This window comes from Falco rusticolus, chromosome 11 (assembly GCF_015220075.1).
Source record: "Falco rusticolus isolate bFalRus1 chromosome 11, bFalRus1.pri, whole genome shotgun sequence".
NCBI classification, from domain to species: domain Eukaryota; kingdom Metazoa; phylum Chordata; class Aves; order Falconiformes; family Falconidae; genus Falco; species Falco rusticolus.
In genome coordinates this window covers 11,896,117-11,916,344 of record NC_051197.1, presented here as the reverse complement: position 1 = coordinate 11,916,344, position 20,228 = coordinate 11,896,117, and the positions used below count along the sequence as shown (strand labels likewise).

At 47.4% G+C, this 20,228-nt stretch overlaps 1 protein-coding gene across 2 annotated transcripts in view; it reads left to right on the top strand.

The window, feature by feature from the left end:
* Positions 1-18,019: 18,019 nt before the first annotated feature.
* RNF220 (ring finger protein 220) overlaps positions 18,020-20,228 on the top strand; it is a 229,237-nt gene continuing 227,028 nt past the window's right edge. Inside the window, exon 1 of one of the 2 annotated variants that reach the window (XM_037403813.1) lies at positions 18,020-18,128. The gene's annotated coding sequence lies outside the window, so the exon portion shown is untranslated. The remainder of the gene's footprint in view (positions 18,129-20,228) is intronic. The other variant, XM_037403812.1, reaches the window with a different exon arrangement.

Here is a 20,228-nt window from a genome sequence, read left to right as displayed (position 1 = left end):
GCCCAATTCCGGTTCAAGGGAGCTGCACTGAATCATCTACCATGCCTTTTCCAACTCTCGCTCCTAAAAATCAGACCCAAGAAGTACAAAGAAAGAAGGACAAACAGTGATGTCAATTTGCTGAAGAAATACAACCTTTTTTACATTATTGTATGTCATAAAACCCTTGTGCTCGCACTGTATACTTGATCTTGATATTCCAATGCCATCCACAAAAAAATTCAGGCTTAACCCTCACAGTTTATATTGTCACTATAAATGCTGGTAAAAAAATATTGTACAGTTGGGTGCACTTGGGAAAATATTCTTTATATTTTAATGGCTATAGCAAAACTCCATTGCTAACTAGTAAAAAAAAAATTAAAAAAAATAAAAAGTTAAATGTGTTTTACAGCTATGTCGTCATGGGAAAGCTGTATTTCAAAGTGAGGGCATCAACAGCAGTGAAATGGGACATTTTAAAATATTTTAAACACTTTTAATGGGACATTAAAAAAAAACATTTCACCAAAATCTCTTTGCCAGTATTTTAGCTAATAGGGTTGCAGTGTATAAAGGAAGGGTTCTGACGCCTGCACAGGCCACCCAATACTGAGCCGCTGCTCAAGTGTCTTGAACTCTAAGTGTAAATGGAAAAAACATCTAAAATTAAGCGTTTCTCCTGGAGGAACAAATTGCTGATAAAGCAAATCTTCCCATAGGACAAGCACACCTGCTGGAAGGTAGAGAGACATTTTTATGTGTGGGATTTTTAACTTGAGATAAAATACTTTTCACGGGCAGTCATATGGAAGACAGCTGGCCAAAAATAATAATAAAGGAATTTGTGTCCCTTGGGAAATTCTGAGGTTTCAAAACCTATGATTTTTGACCTAAGCTGGGACAAAAAGTTGAGCTCTCTGATTTTCTTTTCATTTAATGACATACTCCTAAATAAAAATAGTATATTTCTTTTCACTTTACCGCTTCAACGTTTCTTTTGTTTTATTATTACATAATTCTAGAAGTCCAAATCATCCATTACACCACGCTGTTACATTTCCTTATACCGTACATTACATCGGCAGGCATAATCTCCACCCTTTTTAAAGATCCCTATTAAACCAGCTAAGTTTCTTCGTGAAACTGAATATCAGGAACAACAAGGATCCCTGCCCCAGGCTGAGGGGATGATTGGTTTTGACAACTATTTTTCAAATGTGCTTTTAGAAGAATGATATAAGAGACTAGAGCAGCCGGGAAGAAGAGGAGAGCCCAGCACCATCCAAACAAGCCCAGGGAATGTGACTGTTGAAAAAACCTGAACTGGTTCTCGGGCTGATGGCTGGCAGCAAAGTGGCCTGGCACAAGCCCACGGTCACTGGTGGTTTGATCCTTGCTGTGGGCAGGGAAGCAAAACTTCACAAAGGAAAGATATTGTACCCAGAGAGTGCCTGGCTCCCCCTCAGCTCAGGAGACCTCGTGTTTTTGGCCAAGCACTTGGATCAGAAGGGGTATATGTGTATAACACAGGAGTAAACAATTCTGTCAGAAGAAGATGACAAAAACCCCATATGAACATCCAAGCAAAAGCTTGGATAACATTGATACAGCCTAGGAAATGCTTCCAGTTACTCCCATCAGCATTTTCTGGTAGAAAACTGGTCTGCTGGAAAAAAATTGACCTGCTCTACCATGAAAGCTCTCGTGTTCATTATTTATTTGGACACAACTGCGATGCTCAGTGCTATGCAAAACTTTCTGGATCCAAAAATCCTCTGAACTGCCCCGTAGAAACTAAATAATTACCTGGCTAGCACTAGCTACTGCTACTCCAAGTGTCCAGAGGCCAGGTCTTTAGAGTATTTCCTAAATTTCTGGCCAAAGTGGCTCCTTTCACCAAGCGTAAGGTCTCGCCTCTCTCTCCACAAATGTGCATCTCCGAAGAAGAGCTAAATTCACCAGGAGGGAGGTGCATAAGGCGTTAGTCCCTGGTGTGAGGGGCTGAGAGTTAGACCCTTGCTCTCACATACCTTCTGTCTACACTGCTTTAATTTCCCTGTCGTCTCCCCTTCTGTTTATTCTATTTTCTGCCTCTTTGTCTTTCCCCTCCAGTGTTCGGGGACCCTCCTTCCTTTTCCATCCTCTCTCTTCCTCCCATCATTTCCCCCTGCTCGCTCCTTCCTTCCTTTCTTTCTTCTTTCCTTCCTTCTCAGCTCTCTCCCTGGAGTTTCTATTCTCTCTTCCCTCCTCCCTCTCTTCCACCAGGACTTCCCTTCTGCCACTGGAGGCACCTAATCTGCCAGGGGACGGGAGGAGAAGGATGTGCCATGTCCAGAGCAGCCTGAGACACAGATATCCCACTTGCCTGGAGACTCATCGTAGCTCCCGCATCTCCTGCTGCTTTCAGTCCACAGGTACCAGCTGCATGCATCGCTGTGTAGGGATGGGAACACCTAAGGAGTCCTGGGAGACAGTGCAGAGGGATCCAAAGACTGGAGATCTTGGCCTCTGTGCCTGTAGATGTCCTTTGAAACCCAAGAGAAAGAGCCTGTGAGACCGAGCAGTGCATCATCACCCAGACCTCCTCCTTTGTTACAGCCCTGAGGTAGCTGAGCTTTGAAATCTCAAAATTCCTTCTTCCCCCCCAAATATTCTCACTTATGCTGGCTGCCATCAAAAAGCACAGCTGAGACCACCGAAATTCATCACACTTGTCATCCACGCTGGAGGCAGAGACAGCTACTCCAGCTGAAGAGGCCAGCGTAGTAATGTGCTACCTTATCTCTAGTGCCACTGACTTCGGTCTATTTCATTTTCCCTTTGATTTTAATATAGATTTATTGAAAACAACAGTTATCAAAACAAACTGCACTGGCAAATTGGTGTTCGTCTGTAGCTGTACAAGCACCTATAAAGCTGCCAGTGTATGAAATAAATGGTGCTATATGGGAGGTCAGCTATTGCAATAGAAGTTCCCCAAGGATTTGCACTGGGCAGTTTGATATTTTTCTTATTACCCTTTTTTCTTTTTTACTATTTATGCCTCTCTGTTTAAATTTAAAACATACAGTCATCTGCCAAGACAAGACTCTCTGGTAAACCTTTTCATGAGCGGGCTTCCCTCAGAGTACCAGCAAATACTGATGTGTCCCATACAAAAGGCAGGCAAACGGGGACCGGGAGGCCAAGTTTTCTTCCCAAAAGGCTTCATCACCTAGGCCAGCTCTTTTTTTATTCCCTGCTTTTGAAAGGGTTTGTCCTTACCTCATGCTCCTTGAAAAAAATCCCACTGATTAAAACCCTGCTTCTTGTCACATTATTTAACCTCCATTCAAATTCCGTGGCAGTATCCTACCTTACACAAATTGTACCTGGTATCTGTGGGCTCCTCCCTACACACGGTTCTAAAAAAATCAAATCCAATCATAGTCTAAACCCGTTCATCAGAAGAGATAAAAGGGTTTCTGTACTGATCTCCACATCAGGAGAACACAAATCAAATAACATAACTGTCAAATGAGGAGATGGGGTGTTTAAATGCCTATAGAAATAGGAACTCTAATTACGGAAACATCTATAATGTAACTAATATTATTTACATTAGAGCGATGCTAATCCAGACGAGGGTTAATGTCGCTGCTCCTAAAACATTACAGTTTAAATAGACAAGAGACAGTGAGAGGATGGAGGGGAGCATCAGCATGCTCATTCCTGCTGGAAGATGAGGGATGGAGGCAAACTCCTGACAACAGAAGAGGATGAAAGCGAGCCAAAATGTGCAATAATGAAGGTGAGTTTAGATGCAGCCAGATAAAGCAAGCGACTTGCTCAGCCTCATACAAGCTGCCTGGGGTCTGTGTGTGTGTGTGTGTGTGATGGGAAATGAATAGAGACTGTGGATGGCTTATACGAGTCTCTTACTCACAAAAATGTTACTCAGCAGTGGGTAGTGCTTGGATCTCACTGCGTTTTGCATGGCGCTCTGCAGACATCCAGTTCACTGGCCATGAGCTCCTACTGCCATTTTTTAAAGCCAGGCTGGCAGGTTTTCAGGCCACGCTGCTCCAGGTGGAGCTTTGCTTCCATGTGAGAGGCACCAGCCATCATTTGGGGGCTTCAGAGATCAAGGCATCTCACTTTGGTTGACAGAGAAAGAGTTGAGCTGATGGAGAGCAAGTAAAGCCCTCCATCCTCTGGACCTCTGGACTGATTCACTGCTCAGCCCATCAACATGCAGACAACCCACCCTATGCTTAGAACTGAACCTTCTGTCCTTAAAGTCTACTCTCTGGAGGACCTCACCCATTTTGTCCTTTATCCACTGTGGTTTTCGGCTCTGGCAGCTGTTTCCTAACTTCAGAGAGTACTGATGAGAGGACGTATTCTCCTTCTTCTCCTTCCTGCCCCTTCCCACTCATTTCTTTGTGCAAAAGCTCAATGCTTGCAACTACCACTCCTTTAAAGACCACCTGAAGTCCTTCCTGTTTGGCCAAGCTACCCCAATACAACCTGAGGCTGAATAAGACCTGTTTAGACCATACTCCATTTGATGTAAATTGCTGAAGTGGAGACAGAAAGAGCAAGTATGACCTTCTCTAGATAGAGCTGTTGCAATATCAAATATAGCTCTGATCTCCTCTTAAGGGTTCTCAAACATTTCTCATCCCCTTCAGAAACTTGCTGGAAAGAATAGGAGTCCCACAGACCTAAAATGAGACTAAGATCTTCTGCATTTGGTGGGAGAGGATCCATGCAATTTGGCAGTGGACCCAGCAGATTTTCCAAGGCTCTAGTAACAGTTCAGCACAAAGGGGTAAGCCAGCAGACAAGAAGCAGAGCATTAACAAGTCTGAATGACACGTGCAGCCAGATTGCCTGCTTCGCTGACAATTGATGTCATCCCTATTACTGGGAAAATATTGTAAGCATGCTTCCATAGCGCTCTGCAGCTTATTGCTACAGATAGTGAGTGTTTCTTGTCATGGCTTACAGCTTTTGTGAGCTGATGTAAAATGGCTTGCTGTTCCCATGCCGGAGTTTACTGGTGGAGACAGCCGAGGCACAGCCAGAGCGTGCCTCTCCAAGCATCTTGTATGCTTTGGGATTCTGTAAAGTAGCAACTGTATTATAAATACTCCTCTGGTACAGCTTAAGAGACAGCCTTCAGCAGAGCAGCTCACTGTTGAGGATCCAATACAGAACAAGGGAGAGGGACTCCCACAGACAAGATCTTCTGAACTTGTGCAAGGAGGGCACAAGGTTCTCCACAGATACTCCTCTAAATAGGACCATTGTGGAGCCCAGGGCTGAGATACTTAAGTTAGACCATTTACTCTCACCATGGCAGCAGTGCTGGAAGAAGAGCAAGTGGGAAGGCCAGGGGGCAGCAGCCCCTGGGCAGTGGGAAGGTGCAGGTGAGCACCCCACAGCAGCCCTGGGGCAGGCAGTGGAGGGCTGAAGGAGTGGATCCAGGCAGGCAGGGACCGTGGGCCACTCTCTCAGGTAAGGCTCTGCTACAAAAATGGTTGAGAAACAGAATCCTAAAGCACACCCCTTGTTTCTGTTAATATTCCCTCTTCACTCTTGCTCTCCATTTCTTTTTCTTTCACTCCTGAGACATCTCGTAAGGAAAGACAAGCAGCTTGCCTCTTTGGGCAGTGGAGATGTGACACAAGCCTGTGGTTTCCCATCTTCACAACCCTCTTACATCCTCCAGGTACAGTCACAAGTACCCTGTAAGGAAAACAGCTGTGGTGTGTAGGCAGAGCAGGGGACGGAGGGAGAGGAAGGAACAAGAAGAATTGGAGGCTGAGGCAGAGCATCACTGTGATTCATAGCAATTTCCTCTGATCCTGTTTTATCACTGGGGGTGGGAATGTAAAAGATGCAGAACCTGTGTGAACAAGGTCAAATTAAATCACATTTCCAAGCTGGGGAAATTACTTTTGCCTGCAGCAAGAGAGGTGCACAACACGAATGAAGGAGGGGAGGTTCATGCCATCAGGCATGCTGTATCCAGCTAATGCAAGACAGAGGGAATTTATAATTAGCCCACTGAAATATATCCCTGCAGGATTTCAGTGAAGGGGGGGTGTCACACCAATTGAACATGTAAGAGAAAGACCAGCTGAGATCTGATTTCAAACCTATTGCTCCTTATGGAAGACAGCTCGTCCTTATCTCAATGGCCATGTGTTTCTGTCTAATGAGATCACATTACTCAACAGGGTCAACTACCCACACACTCTGAAAATGTAAGAGAGAGACCCTGAACATCTCCAGGACAATTCAAACCTGACTCAGCTTCAAGAGCATCAATGGGAGAAAGACCCAGACACTACTGAAGCTCAAAATTTCTTACAAGAGCACACAAATTGTCAGGTCTATTTAACATCTCTTTGTCAAACCCTATGACTGTTTCTCACTGGCACAGCCTTAAGGGAGGGAGAACAATGCCGTGTGTAGGTGGCTTGATGGATCGATGGAAGGATGGATGGAAAGGAGTCTCCTGAAAACCAGCCTAAGAACACAGGACTAGAAAAAAATGACTTTTCACATACTTCACATGCAACAGGGAGAAATTAATACCGACTCCCATGCAGCCTAACTAGCTATGCATGATGCATGGCAGGCACGCGGGAATTGGTGTGTCCGCCTTAGCTAACTCACTGTCTCAGTGCTAACAAAGGGAAGTGGGCAAGATAGTGTGTGCAAGTGATGGCTGTCAGCTCTGAAGTGCCTGATTTGGAGTGTTGTCACTGAATTTTCGAATCCTGAGTATCCCTCATTCCCTTCAATTCTGACTAGAGTCAAACCCACAGAAGTTTGGAGATGGACCAGACCTAGAGGTCACCTAATCCATGTCTTGCCCCTGCTCACAGGGGCAGTGCCAGAAGGCACAACAGGCATTCAGGAAGTCTTGCACGGGGAAACTACACTGGCAGGACAAGCCAGTTTCTCCTTCAAGCTGGCAATGGTCCCACCTGTAGTGTAAGGGTTTATGCCCCTTCTAAGGTTTATTTTTTTATTTATTTGCTGTTAAAATTCTAGCTATTCTTGTTATCGGAATAATTTTGTGAATTCAAGTAAATTCTGACTCACTGATCCATTGAGGGGGTTGGAGTCTGCAGGAAAACTGCAGATGCAATGCAATGTTCCTCCAGCAATCAAGGCAGGCATCTGAACAGTTGTGAGATGTGGGACTGGATGATGGGATATGGGTCATTGGGACTGGATGGCAGAAAAAGCTAGCTAAAGATAAAGCTGGGCCAAGGTAAAGAAATCGTGAGTGTATCAGTTTCTGAAGAAGCTTGTGTCTGACAGAAAGCCAGCTTGTTGCATGTATTTGCCTGCTTTAAATAATTTACTGCTAGAGTAATGTGAGCTGGATTAAAGGACAAGAGAGAGGCAAGGAAAAGGAATGGGAAATGCAGGTGAGAAGTGACTTGTGAAAAAGACCAGTAGAAAGAAGACACGTATATCTTGGAGGAAGATGGGTAATTTCCCAGGAGAGGAATAGTAAGAATGAGGCACAAAGTCCTGGAAATCAGCAGCAGGGGTCCATCTCAGGAAGAAACGAAAAATTTTCCAAAGTTGTTAGAAAAGATTGTGCAAATGGTCTCTGAAGCCAGGCTTGGTGACTGAGCTAAGGAAGAGCTGGAGCTCTGGAGCGCATCACCCTCTCAGAAAGGTCAAGGAAGATCCCGAGGAGGAGCGAGGCTTGATTAGGTCTGTAGCAGCACCCTCACTCCTGCGCGTACCCCGACAGTTCCTCTGACAGGTGTGTCAGAGTGCAAAATCTCTGCCGGGGCCCCAGATCTGCTGGGGCAGAGCAGCAGGCAGGCTGCTGGGTGCTCCTGCACAGTGTGGCAGCAACAAGGACAGGCTTCCCTTGTACCGCTGCTCTGCTGCGGCCACGCTGCTGTGGGACCAGCTATGGGGAATTCAGCGTGGAAGTCCCTGGCCTGACCCAAATCCCCAGGGAGGGACCGATCAGGCAGAATTTCCCGCTCCCCTGCCCAGCCGCAGGAGGGGTTCGCTTCACTGGAGAGATTTTACAGTCTTCTGCAAAGGGCAGAGGGGATGGAAAGGGTGAAAGATGTTTCGCTTTGCTCTCATCTGAACAGAGGCTGGTTTGTTATTTCAGCCTGGATTTTTCCCCCTTCAGATTTAACTTCCAACTCCTATTAAACAGACAGATTAGTCTAAGGAAAGAAAGTATTTATTTATTTAGTTATTATTATTTTTTCTAGGGAGGAATACCATCTGGTTGGCATGACAACGGTGCTGTGGGCCACCATAAACACTGGATCATTAGCACCAATGCATTGGCTATTATGTAGGCTTGGCCATCAGCGCGGTTAAGGTGTGTGGGTTTATGGTGCAATCCCATTCGTATCACAGCATGGGAATTATCACAGCAGTCACAGTAGTGAGCACTACAGCTGATGCTGAGGTCCAGCCTTATGCAGGACTAGCTGCACTGGCATAAAGCATTTTTCTTTGAAAGAAGGCAGGCACAAAGCATAGGCTTGTCTTAAGTCACCTATGGCATGTGAGATGGCTAATATCTAATGTAGCTCCTGGGCTGGACCACAGACATCGTAATACCCAGCACTTTGAACTCCTAAACAACATCCCTCTGTATTGTGTATTATCATGAGAAAATGCATGTGCCTATAAGGCACCAGTGTATTTCCTTCTGAGAACAGCCAGTTCCTATTACTACAGATGTGCAGGGTGCTCAGCGCGGCTCTGAATTAGATCCGCAACCTGTACATTCTTGGGAAAGAGCAACTTGTCTTTCTTTTTACTGTAAAGCCCCATTTCAGCTTATATATCTGTAGCAGATATTAATAACAATCATGCTGCACTTGGCTGCTACAAACTCTGACTGATGAGAGCAGCCTTAACTCACACAAGTTTCCAATTGATTTTATCTCATGTTAGGCTCTAACTAATCACACCGGAGAGCTGCCTTAAAAGCTCACTAGATCTGTCCTGCTCAGGTTTGCTTGTCTGGCTAAAAGGGAAGGTGGGGGTTGTTTCCCGTTCCCCATTGAACTGGGGAGCCCCATGTCTCAGGCAGGCATAGCCCTGTGTCCCTCCAGTCTGTGGAGGTGGTGCTGCCCCTGCACGAGGCTGTGCAGCCTGTTTGGGCCCTGGAAGCACACCCAGCATGTTCCCTGAGGTGCACTCACAGCAAACACAAAGAAATAAATACGAGCAGCAGTGTTACTCACCTCATGCACTTTCCATGGGCCAAAGCAGGAGCCACCACTCTGAGCCGCTCTCAGACATGGCTCCAGCTTCCCCTGGCTTCTGAGGCACAGTTCAATAGCTTTGCCTTAGTTTTACTTGATCCCATTAATGATAAAAATGGCAAACACATATGCTTTGCCTTTATAGCTATTTCACGCTTTGACATGATCCCAGGCAAGTTACCTGTGCTGTCAGCGTGATGGATGGTGCACAGAAGGGGGGTTGGACAGGTGTAGCTCTTCTCACAGGGAAGTATTTTTCCACACCATTAGCCTGTGGAACTCCTAGCAACAGGATATTTCTCAGAGAGGGATTTTAAAAAGCCTTGAAAACAGAGTGGCTGCTTGTGCAGAAAACAAGTGTCCAGTGCTCGAACAGTAAAATGCGAGAAGTAATTGATAGGAAAGTATGTTGCATGCTGCACATGCTTCAATCATACAGCTTTGGTTACCAGAGTTTTGGAGAGAACTTTCCTCAGGAGCAGAGCCCCAGAAGTGCCTCATTTAGGGCTCTGGATATTTATCCTAAGCATCTGGGTCGGCCCTCAGCCTTGGAAATGATAATACGGTTGAAGTTCCCTTGCAAGCAGTGTACCTGAAACGGTTGATATAGTTACTTATCAGGCATCTGCCATCCAGCCTGCAATCTCCTTTCTGGAGAAGGAATTTTTCAAGGGCAAGGTCATGTAGGAAATACTACCGCAGGACAATGGCTTATAAAGAACACCTAGTACTCATTTGCAAGATCCTGGGCATGGTCTCCACTCTGCTGTAGAGATTTGGTGATGAGCAAGATTGCAAAGTACAGTGACATCTTGCACTGATGATAGCTTGTCCTGGGAAGCGGAACCGGGAGGTTCTTGCTCCCCGCTCTCCTGTGCTGCTCAGCTAACTTTGGAAGAGATCTAGGTGATGGTGATGATAATGATAAAAAAGGGACATGCTTACTTGTCAGCCATATCTAGGCTGAAGAAAATTTTCTCACTACTAGTCCTGTGAGTCAACAAGTCATTTAAAGGACTGTTTTCCAATTCTGGAAAGACTAGTCACTGAGAGTACACCAGCTCTGAATTTCAAACTTCTGGCATATAGTATGATTTCAGCCCTCCCTCTGCCAAATTCTTCCTCTGCAAGAGAGAGGGGACTGGCAGAGGGCAGTCACAGATGGTTCAGAAGATGAAGAGTTCCTGTATTAGCTCTTTGCAGCAATGGGACAATCCTTACATCGATCATTAGAGTAAAGCTCAGATTGGCCACTAAAACCAGAATAATGCTCCCAAACTCATAGGTCGATCTTCATCTCAGATATCCTTGCTAACAGCGTCAGAGAGTGAGACACAGCTAACTGCAGAGGCTTCAAGCTCCTGTCCTCCTGCAGCGTAGCCAACAGCTTATTGACGCTTAAACCACAGCCAGGGCTCTGATAAAACCAGGGGACAGAAACATTTGGACAGCAGGGACTACCGCTACTGGCAGCACTTCCCAGCATCTTCTCCCAGGAGGGGACGAGTGGTCCTTCTCCCAGCGGTGAGGGCAGGGTGGTGGTGGCACGCTGCTGAGACACGCTGGCTGTAGCCAGCAGAGGGCATGGAGATTACACACGCCAGCCAGCCACCCACACCTCGCTGGGAGCGATAGCTGCGTTGAAGCCTAATTGCGATAAAAAGCTCATTTTTAATTAATTACTTTGCCGTTTTTCGCTCCTCCATCCATACTGCAGATGAAAGGATGGAAGGGATGGCCTGGGACTAGTGGAGGTGACAGTGCCGGTGACTTCAGGATGTAGTCCCAGACCTGCAGAATTTCAGCACTTTCTCAGGGTGTCGCTTTTCTGGGGACCCACAACATCACAACAGGGCATATCCCCCAAAATGCAAGGCATTGCCATGGGATCCCCATGTGCTTCCAGTACGCGTGCAGTGTGGTTTTGCCCCATGCTTTCTGTACTCGCTGCTACAATTTGTCATATTTCTCAATCTTAATTTCTGAATTAGCAGCTAGAGGAGAGGAAGACGGGTGAAGGGGGCTCTTGTTTTAAGAATTGTGCGTTGGTATTGTAAGAATCCATCGAGTTTCCAGTCGAAGCACTGTTTGTGGTGGAATTTACATGTACACTTGACTTTATGTATTATTGGTAATCCTATTGAAATCTATGCATAAAGTTAAGTGCATCTAATCAACTCTGTAGGTTCAGGATTGTATATATTAATTTAATTTAGACTTCAGTATTTAGAACAGCACTTGCAATGAGAAGGTACAGCACTCTGATAGCCCATAAAAATCTCAAATCTTGTTTTAATATTAAGGGGGGGGGGGAAGGGGGGGGAAGGAGGGAATGGAGGTGTCCCCTATTACTCTTAGAGATGAGCAATACACACAAAGTCAAATCAGATGTTCAAAGTTATTTTAGGGTCCAAATTATCAGTGTAGAATATATTTCAGTGGAAATTTTTCCTATGGGGCTCTGTGCATATCACAGCTCCATAGTGGTGCAGGAGTCCATGTTTATGGATCCATTTTCAGGATCAAAACCCTCATTAGTAATACAGATTAATGGTAATTACAAATATAAATAACTTGAGTGTATCTTCTCATTTTCCTCTGAAGACATTGCTCACAGAAGCTAGCTAAATGCCAGACTTGTTCCCTGAATCCAAACTGTATTAAGTTCTTGTGTAACAGTGCAGTAACATAAAGTTAAATAAAGCTGCATAATTTTTTTTATGCCTCAAAACACAGAGCTTGATTCTCAGCTAGCATAAATCAGACACTGGTGCAGGACTCAGATCCCTTTTTCCGTACCAAGGAACTGGACAAGTAAAAAATAAAAAAAAATTTAAAAATTGCTCTTTGGCTAAGAACAAAAGAAAGAATTTTGAATCCAAGGGATCGTTTTTCATGATGTTGTAAGCACCGAAAATACGGCTTTATAACAAGAGCACTTTTTTAACCAGAGTTCTGTAACTGTGACTGTGAAGCTGTAGCACTAGCTGGGCTGTGGCTGAATGTTTTCCTCCAGATCCCTGGGAGATAAGGGTTGGTTTTTCATGTGGCTTCCTGAAGTGTGTCAAAACACTGATGTTACTTAAAATGTGGCTCATCTATATGACCCTATGGAATATTTACTTGGAATATTTACTGAAGTCCTCAATTGGTTGCTCCTGTTGGTGTGGAGCATGCTGCAGGATGAGTGTCTTGGCAATGCGCGTGGTGCCAATTAATTCAGTGTCCCCACACAAACCAGCAGGACTCATGTGTTGGGGCATGGCTGTCCAGGCAGCCTGCAGGACAGCTGTTTCTGAAGGGATGTTAGAAATGATCAACCCCCCCCCCCCCCAGAATCATCCCTTTGGTTAATCAAGGGGTAACTGCAGATGTTATTCATGAGCAGAATATATGCACAGTAATGCTTGCTCACAACTGTGAGAGATTTTTACCTGGAATATCTAAATGCCAGTTTTCACACGAAGGGGAAAAGGAGCTCAGGAATCTGAGCCCGTGTTTACCATTGTGCCACTCCCGATCCATGGATGAAGGCAGCACTTGCTGCCTGCCCTGCCATCCTCCTCACTCCTGCGCACGGTGTGCAGGAAAGCAGCAGTGGAGCAGGTCCCTTGAAGGGGAAGCATGTTTTTTTTTGTGGAGCATCATCAGCCTCTGTATGGCTGAGCTGCAGGTCAGAGCAAGGAACAGAGAGGGAACAGAGCTGATGATGGTTACCTAAAGAAAGGACATGAAGCTTCTCCACCAGGTGCTTTCCTGAGTTGAGGAGCTTGAAATGTCACATTGTTTTATTTTGAAATTTAAGTGTGAAAATAAGAAAGCCTTTTTTTTTTGCTAGATTTACTACCATTTCCAAAGGTTTTAGCATTCACGAGGCATGCAAGCACAAGTAAGAGCTGTCCCTGATGTGTTGTAGAAAGGGTGGGTGAGCCTCAGCCCCACGGAGAAGCAAACCGCTATGGCCCGCACAAGGCACCCTGTTAAGGCCTGGGGGATGTTTCTTGCTGTGCCTGTGGACACTTCTGCAGGGGCTGGCGCATGCAGTGATCCCATGCAGTAACGGGCAAAACCAGCCCATATGCTTTGGTGATGAGTCACTGCTTACACAGAACTTGTTGGATGTCATAAGCACATTATCCCTCTTACTCTCTGTCACACATAGGATATAGCCCAAGTGGTTGATGACGCTGATGGAGAGGACTTCTTTTTTCAGTGTATGTCATATAGCATGGTCATATTTTGAGAATGCCAGTGCAAAGTTAGGTAAGAGCCAGAAAATGCTGCTCATACTCTGTTTTTAAGAACACCTGAAATTATTCAGCAGTGAAAGAGAAAACCGAAACAGTTTGCTCTTGGGTAGAATAAATAGGTCTTTTGGATCAATCCCTGGTGTACTTCACAAGAAACAATGAGACAAGTGTTACATCTGAGCCCCCATCTGAAACTGGTTCTTCCATTTGCTACAACCGGCAGTTTTTGCTTGGGACAGTCCTAGGGCTGGCAGGGGAGTTGCTTGGCGGCTGAGGTGGAGCACATGTGTGTGTGGAGCTGCGACGTGCATCCAGGAAACATTAAAACAGCAATGTGCATGCCGTGCGTGTGTGCTGCAGCCGGAGAGGCACTGGGAGTGTGAAGTCCCTAATTTGCTCTCTGGCTTTGCTGCGGCTGTCCAAGGCAAATGTGGGGATGCTGTCAGATCTGCCCATCCCCGGGCACCCCTGAGTGTCAGGAGATGCAGATGGGTGCGTGGGGGAAGGCAGCGCGCCCGTGAGCATCCCAAAGGGTGCCGGCTGCCCCAGGGCTGATGGGGTCCGAGGCTGCCCGGGGGGGGATGCTGCTGCTGGGGGGCCCCTGCAGCATCCCGCTGCAATTTGGGAGGGAGCTGCACGGTGGAAAATATGACGGGTGCTAGGAAATAACGGCGGGTGGGTGACGCTGGAGCGGAGGGGCTGGGGGAGAAGCGGCGGCCCTGGGAGAGGAGCAGCCCCCCGGCGCCCCACTGGGGCAACTCCAGAGGCTGTGCCTGGCGGCCGGCCGGCGGGTGGGCGCCCGGTGCTGGACTGCATTTCCCATACTGCCCGAGTGCCCTAATGTATGCAGTGCTCAGCCTGGCTCCGCGTGCGAGTGTGTGTGTGTGTGTGCGCGCGTGTGTGTGTGTGCGCGCGTGTGTGCGTGTGTGTGTGCAGCCGGGAGTCCCTCGGAGAGTGGAGGCTCATTCACTGATGAGAGCCGGCACTGAGAGGCAGCACTGCTCCTTCCCTCGCACCCCCGGCGCCTCCCGCTCTGCTACATGCGAGCGGCGGGCGCGCAGCGGGGCCAGCACGCCCGGGACTGCCCTGCTCCCCGCACGCCGCCAGCTCCGCGCAGCGCCCGCCGGCAGCCGCACCGTGAGTACCGGCCACCGGGGCCGCCCGGCCGCACGCAAACTTTGCAGGGCAAGTTTCCCCCCCCGCCCCCCTCCCCGGCTCCCACCTCCACCCCAGTCCCCCGCGCCCTTTCCCCCTTCCCCCTGCTCCCTGCCCAGCCCCGGGGAAGCCGGCCGGCTCGGTGGCGGCGGGGAGCCGGCCGGCCGCGGGGAGGGCCGGGTGGGTGGGGATCGGCATGGTAATGCCGGGGGGAAAGGCAGATAAAAGGGCCCCCCCCGCGCCCTCGGCGAGCCCCGAGCTGCCCGGATCCTCCCCCCCGGTGGCTTTCCGGGGGGACCGGTAGCCAGCAGGGGGATCAGGTGCCGGGGACCGCCGCGGCAGCCCGGCTGGGGACGGCGCGCGCTGGGGGGGACCCGGCCCGACCCGGAGACCGGCACAGCTTCCTCGCTGCGAAATACATACAGGGGTTTTGAAGTCTTTTTTTTTTTTTTTTCCCCTCCTTTTTTGTTTCCCCTGGTGGGGCAAGCCGGGGAGTTCTTTCCTCGCTTCCCTCCGCTGCGCCCAGGACCTCGCTCTCTCCACGGTCTCTCTGGGCAGCGACAATTTCATTTCCCAGCGGCTGCAAAACAAAAACTTTTTTCAAAGGAAATAAGCAGATCCACGCACCCACCACCCAGTTTTTTGGGTTTTGTTTTTTGTTTGGGTTTTTTTTTTTGTTTGGGTTTTTTCCCCCCCAAATACACAAACTAAGGCTTTTATTTTGCAATAAAAGTATCTGAAAAAAACCCAACAACCCAACAAACAAACAAACCAACCAAAACCCAACCCAAAGCCCGCCAGGGTTTCTGTGCTCTCAAGAAACACTGAACAGCCAGTAATTTTATTTACTCCGAAGCTTTCATTTTTGCAATCGTGCAGTCCCCGTGTGAACTTTAGTTTTCAGCCGTACCAAAAATGCGCGATCCCCGCTCGAAGACCAAATTATTTTATTTTTTTTAAAACGCACGCTGTTAAGTCGCCACTTTTAGCTTAATTTTGGACGAGGCTGAAGTTTGGCCAACATCCTCACCCCCTCCTCGGGTCCTTCATCCCTAAAAGATTGCCGCCCTTGCCCCCGACTGCTTTCAGGTAGGACCAAACGCCCGGATCTCACATGCGGTGTTGTTCTGGTTTTATTATTGCAGATAAAACAAAGGTAGAGAGGCGGTTTAAATTGTCAGCGTTATTCAACGAATGAGCTAAAATTACTCCACATGTGAATTGCGTAGCTTGGAAAGCCAGAAGAGGTGGAAGGAATTATCCCTGTTTTCGCTTTAGGTCCTTTAGAAAACTTTCTGGATCATCCAGCGATGCGATCGAGAAATCGCAGGATTTGCTTTCTTTTAACCAGCCACCCCAGCTCTAGCCCAGGGAAGTCTGTAAATAGGTTGGAAGCATGGAAAATAATTCTTCACCTTCAGATCTAAATACATAAAAACCATCTGGTTGACCACAATGAAATCATTAGGAACTGTCTACTTAAAGAGTTGTATTGAATGCTTGTCCTTCCACACAGGAAATGTGTATGGTAAGTGATTGTTGCAATAAATCCAAACAACTCTGGGCATCTCCGCGTTTGAGGATCTTTGTGACTCGGGGTTTAAGGAGGAGGAAAAAGCGCGGGGGGGGGTGGGGGTGGGGGGGAAGGCGACTTCGCGGACCGGACTGGCGGAGCCCCCTCCCGCCGCCCTCCCCGGGAGGGAATAATTCCCGCAGAGGCAGGAGCGGAGCAGCCCCGGCTGCGCCCCGCTGGCCGCTTCCCGGCGGGGCGTGCGGGGCCGTGCGGGAGCGCGGGGCCGTGCGGGGCCGTGCGGAGCCGTGCCCGCAGCCCCGGCCCCGCCGGGCCGCCAAACACCTGTTTAATTTGCCGGCGGGGAGAGCGGAGCGGCGGGGCTTGGCGGCGTCGGTAGGCTCCAGCCCGGGGCTCGCCCCCTTCTTATTTTATTTTATTTGGATTTATTTAACACACACACACGGGCGGGGGAGAAAAATGGGGAGCGGGGGGTAGAGGGGGCGGCCGGGGGGTGCCAGCCCCCGCTGGCTTCCCGCGGCGGGGCGAGCGCTGCCGGAGGGGCCGGTGCCCGGTGCCCGCCGCCCGGTGCCCGCCGCCCGCGCTGCCCGTCGGAGCGGGGCTTCCCCCGGGGCGACGCCGCCCGCGATTTTCGTTTGGATTTCGCCAAGCTGGGAGCGGGCCGGGGGCGGCGGGCCGGGGGCGAGGCGGCCGGCAGTCCCTGGCTGGGCTGCGGGCTTTTTTTCTTCTTTCCCTCTTTTTTCCTCTTGCCAAACCCCGGGCGCTTCCTCCCTCCTGCAGCCCGCCGCCGCGGGGAGCACCCTCTCCGCCCGGGGGCTTCTTTCCCTCCTTTTATTTTCTTAAAAAAAAAAATATTTTTTTTTTTTTTTAAGAAGTTTGCAGCAAACCCGAAGCGGGGGCAGAGGCCGGACTGCCCTGCCCGCCGGAGCCGCCCGGGGCCGGGGTTGGGGCTGCCCGCTCCGTCCCCGCCGCCGGCTCCTTCGCTCCCCGCTCTCCCTAGTATTAATATTATTATTATTATTTTTCTTTTTTTCTTTTCTCCTTAAACCGATTTTCGCAGCAGCTGCCCGGGTGTGCTGCTGCAGTTGGCATATTTCACGCGTTGGAAAAAAATTAACTGTTTTTCCTTTGTATCTTAATCCAGTGATGAGAGCTCTCCTTTGTTGGCTTTCGAGCTTGCATTTGTTTTATTTATTATAAGGAAATCCAGTTTGGTTCAAATATATAATCCATTTGAGCACTTAAATCCCCAAACAGCTGGCATTATTTTGTTTTATAATCTTTGGCTTTTCTGCGCAGAGCATATTTCTAAATTCCTACTTGACATTTATGGGGAAAAAACTTTTTAATGTAAATGGATATTGCGATTTTTTCCTGGGTCTTTCCTAATTTACATGCATCATCAATTTTTCTGGATTTCCTATTGTTTTAATCTTTTTTCCCCTATAGCTTGTTAATTAATTTTTTTTCCCCAAGAAAACTTTGTTTCTGGAGGGAGAAAAATGTTAATTTGCCCCATTATTTTAATCTCTAGCATTTGGAAATGGTTGAGAGACCACAAAAATGCAACCTGTTGTAGAAACCAGAGTGGTGTGTTTTACTTATTTTAATCGATAGCAGAGAGGTGATTTAGTAATAGGAACTCTGAGTAACATTTTAGTAAAAGATTTGCAGATCTGGTGGCTGCGTATGGGGTGTGCATGTGCTCGCATATGTGCGTGTTTCTTTGCAGGCTGATTAGCAAGTGGGTTTTATGCTCAGAACCAGTGGTCACTGCTGTTTTCTGCACTTGCTGGGTGTTTGTGATGCCTGCTAAATCCAGCTCTGTCATGGCTTCTCCTACTTTTATCAGACTTTCCTCTTAACTAATTCAGCACAGTGCTACAACCGTCGTAAGCAGAGGAACCAAAACTGAGCCAGAGATAACCGATTACAACTTGTTCCTCGGTGAGACATTTTTTTTTTTATGGTTCAGAGCGAAAGGCTATTGATTCAATTTGTCTTGGTTGTGGCATGTTTAGCCTTGTTATTATGAACATACACGATTACACAGGTAATTTGTGTGCGCCTTAAACAGGGTGGCTCTAAAAACCAGTAACTATGCACATAGGTAGTCATGAAAAAAATATTAATAAAAAAATCAGAGTTTGTTTTCAGTCTGTCCATCTAACCTTCATCTTTGGTAGACAGTTTATGTAGCTTCCTAGATTGATCTCCACCCCCCCTCCCTCTATGCCTTGTTTAGTTAATTCAACAAAGACTTTTTGCAATCTGTTTGGAGTTTGTCTGATGCCGTGGAAAAGTAGCTGCTGATTTATTTGGTTGCTTTTCGATTTCTGTCTCTAGCCCGTCTTTTCTCCTCCTTTCAGCGGGGATGTCAGCTGTTATTACTTCCTATTGATCCCTTTGCAAAGTGAGAAGTGAACTAAAATTAATGTCAATTCCACTGCTCAGATCAATAGCCGGAGTTATTTTAATCTGGATTTGCGTGAGGTGCTAAATTAAAAAAAATCAGCATAGAGGCAGAAAAGTAGCAGTTCCTCAGTCCACCTGTGCCCACCGCCTTCCCGGCACCCCAATGTTCCCTCCAGCTGATGACCCTGCAATCCATATTTTTTTAATTAAGAAGGCCAGTTAGTTTTCTTATTTTTGGGTTCTGTATTTAAACCTATGACATTTTGACATTGGGAGTGTATTAACGATAGATTTTCATAATGACTGGTCCGCCGCGGTCTAATCTGTCCATGTTGCTGGGGGTGGGGAGGTGCTGGGTGAGAAAGGAGCAAGAGAGAACGAAAAAGGAAGTGGGAGCTGAAAAAAAATTAAATTCGGCTGGCTGAAATATTGTAATGTGTTGATTTATTCCCAGTGTAATGAAGTTTGCAAACGAATAAACGGCCATAGTGATTCACAGTATCCTACAGGAGTGTCAAGTGTTGCGGCCAGATTACTAATTTATGAAATACATTTAACGTAATGGGCTGATAGCACAAGTAAAAATAGAAAAGGAGGCAGAGGTGGTTGCTTTTTTTTCCCCCTGGAAATCCATGTTTTCCCGTGATTGCTCAGTTTCACTTCCATGTTAATGATTGTCTATTTCTGAGAACGGCGGCTTATTTGCATGCATCTCTTTAGATATATAATCATGTGTGTGTACATGGATATTTGCGCAGTTGCGTAAGCCCCCAGCAACTCTGAATCTGCCAGTGGCTGCAGTTTCCTGACCTCCAGTTTTTGATCAGCCTCGCATAAAGAAGCGGAGCGAGCATACCCAGGACTGCAGCACTGACCAGGGTGCCCTTGGCATCCCCTCGCTCTCCCTCTCCCCCTTGCCCTCCATGGCAAAAACTCGACGCAAAAGTTATTTAAAATTTGGAAGAGAGCAAATCCGTTAATGTGAGATACATAATCTGGTAATTTAGCAATGATGTCTGTTAAGGATGGCTGCCAAATGAGGAAGCAGAGAGATGATGTCCACTCATCTTCACAATTAATAACAGTCAGCGGAGCGTCTGGGTACAGGATGGGAGAGAGGAAATGTTATCACTGAACTGCATTAAAGCCACAGACTGGATTTCATACACTTTGTTAACCTAGGCTCCCTCATTCATGGAGTACAAAAGGCACTCCATTAGGGAAGACACTCTTTCACTAAGTTTTATTTGAGATGTTTGACCCTCTGGATTTAAGAGGCACAATTTGTAACAGCTTTTTATTATTATATGATTTTTCTGGCCCTTTGAGCTCCAACAGCTAGTATATTGTTTCAAAGTTATAGTCCTTGTATTTTAAGCTGGGTTGTGGGGCCTGAATGGCAGGCAGCGGAAGCTTGAAAGAAAAGACACGAGATTGATTGGGGAAGAAAATAACAACACAAAAAGCCGGAGCGAAACGGGGGAGATACAGAAAGGAGCATTTTCCCTTCTGTCACCCTGGGAGGGGGTTGTGGCCGGCTGGGTGGCTGCAGCCAACCTAGGAGGCTCAGCAAGATATGAGGCAGAAATTTTGTTAACATTTTCCTCTAAATGTTAATGGCACATCTAGGGC